Source organism: Lotus japonicus, chromosome 3 (assembly GCF_012489685.1).
Source record: "Lotus japonicus ecotype B-129 chromosome 3, LjGifu_v1.2".
Lineage (NCBI taxonomy): Eukaryota > Viridiplantae > Streptophyta > Magnoliopsida > Fabales > Fabaceae > Lotus > Lotus japonicus.
The window spans coordinates 76,588,626-76,591,327 of record NC_080043.1 but is presented as its reverse complement, the minus strand read 5'-3'; positions in this window follow the sequence as shown (position 1 = coordinate 76,591,327).

The following is a 2,702-nucleotide window of genomic DNA, read 5'->3' as shown; positions in this document are numbered from 1 at the left end:
TCCGCCGTAGCCAGTCTCAAACCGGAAGCAAAAGAGACACCACCCGCCAAGCAACTTCCTTGCATCGAGGTTGGGCTGAAGTGCGCCAATTTTTTTTTGCTATACGTGAGTAGTATATATGTCTCTTTTATTGAAATGGTGCACGGTACACATATAGGCTTTTTTTACACGATATGTGGTGTAATTTAGTCCTATAATTATCAAAGTGGTGCATTTGTTTTTAAATTATACGGATCCTGACTATTCTCATAATTAGGGGTGTCAAATAATTGAGTTTGATCGATTTTGTAATGGATGAGTCAAGAAAAATTCATTAACCCATTGAGGATTGGACCGTTATGATACAGAGCTGTGAAGATGACTTGTGTAAGCCGGCCATCAAGGAAGGCCATCCACCTATGTTGAGGGAAGGCCAAGTGGCGGTGGCGGAGCTAGCATTCTAATTTTAGGGTGACCTAGACTAAAGAACTTCTAATTTATAATCTATAGTAAAATTATAAATTTTCACATACATAATATACATAAATTTAAGAGGAGTTGGAAATTTTTTAATATATTCAGGTATATCTTTCTCCTCAGTATTTTTCTTTTGTTTTCTCATCATATTACTTATCATAGCTTCTACTTTTCTCGCTTTTATTTACATATCTCTCTAAGATCATATGCAATGGACGTGTTGAATCCGTGTTTAATGGGTGCAATGAGGTAGTTGAATGAGGTGCTTAATGTTCAACATGTTGAATACATTCAACATAGTTGAATGAATAGTAAATGGTCTCACTCAACACACATGACAAAATCTCATTGATTGTTGTAATTTTCGGAGTTTTATCTCATCCTAATTATTTGGGGTCAATTATTTTGTAGTAAATTATTTTTTTTTTATTATTTTTTCACCAAAATTCATCATTTTTCACGAATTGCAAGCAGATCTAGTCAAACACATATGGACAAAGTTTGGAATGTTTCGTGATTAAATAGATTTGTTTGCTTAGTGTATTGTATTCCATTTTAAGTTTTTTGTAATTTCACTTATTTTAATAATGACTATCCCTATATCTTGTCTTTTTTTACTTGCAAGAATAAAATTACTAAAATAAATTACTAAACTAGAAAGAAAAAAAAACTCTTAATATATAATCACAAAAACAAAAACATAAAAGAAAATAAGAATATGAAATAAAAGTGGTGGGGTAGGGTGTTGAATTTTATTAAACAAAACAATTGTAGTGAGTAAAAGTTGAATATGTGTTAAATTATTAGGTGGAAGAGAGAGAAGATGATGTGAAGGGTAAAAAGTGAAAAATGAGGGTGTTGAATGAAAAAATCATTGTACATAGTCTTAGGAAAAAATGATGAATTTTGGTGAAAACAAAAATAAAATTAATTTACTACGAAATAATTGACCCCAAATAATTAGGATGAGATAAAAATCTGGAAATCACAACAACTAATGAGATTTTGTCAAGTGTATTAAGTGACCCCCACTTCCTATTCATTCAACTAGTTGAAAAAATTCAACTAACTGAATGTTCAACATGTGATTCAACGCCCCATTGTAAGGCTCCAACTGTTGAATAATTTATTCAACAGCCCCATTGTAAACAGTCTAAATAGAGACTTGGTTAATTTGATTTGGACAAAAAAAAAACGACATTTTCCTCTCTAGTTTTTGTATTTAGCCTCCAATAAACTCTTGTTTGTAGCTCTAAACATCTTAATTTAATTTAATTTCAATTGATAATTGTTATTAATATATAATCACAAAAACAAAAACATAAAAGAAAATAAGAATATGAAAATAAAAGTGATAGGGTACACACTCTAAAAGCGGAGATTGAATTAGGGGTAAATAGCCAAGTTGGTCCCTGAAAGTGTCCACCGCCTTCAACTTCGTCCCTAAACTTTCAAAATGACGCTCGTGGTCCCTGAATGTGTCAAATCTCCCTCATCAATAGTCCTTGGGTTAAAAAAAGTTCACGACCGTTAAAGAAAGGCTGAGTTGGAATTTTTTTTTGTCAAGACTAGGCTTATGTGGCATTTGAATGTTCAGAAAGTTTTAAAAAATTCGATTTAGTCCCTATGGTTGAAAAGAAATTATTTTTCTCCCCATCTTCCTCTACCTCTCCCCATCACCATCATCTCTCTTCATCTCCATCTTCTTCATCCTTCTTCTTCTTCTTCTCACCCTCATCCACTAATCTCTCACTCTCCTCTCTTCCCTTCATCTACTCTCTCTCCACCTAACACCACCACGGGACCCAGTACACTTCCACAAACGAACCAAAATCATCACTTAATCTTCTTCTTTTTCATCACCATCTCCTCCCTTCTAACCTTCTTCTTCTACTTCGAACATGTCTTCAACGACCACCATAGTGGATTGCTAGATCTGATTGCTGCGATTAGGGGGTTGGGGGCGACTTTGTGGGTTTGTCCACGATTTTTCTGGGATTGTTCATGTGTTCTGGGTTTGCTCATGAGTTTCTGAGTTTGTTCACGATTTTGTGTTATGGGATTCTATGTTTGTTGACCCCCAAACTCTAGAGACAAGCCAAATTCCATGGGGTTCTGGGGATGGGTGGGTTCGATGGGGTTCCTCTTTCTCACAAGCCAAATTCCACCGATCCCCTTTTGATTTGATGAATAAAACTCATAATCAGTTTTTGTATTTCTGAATCCTCTGAATGTTTGTTTGGTTG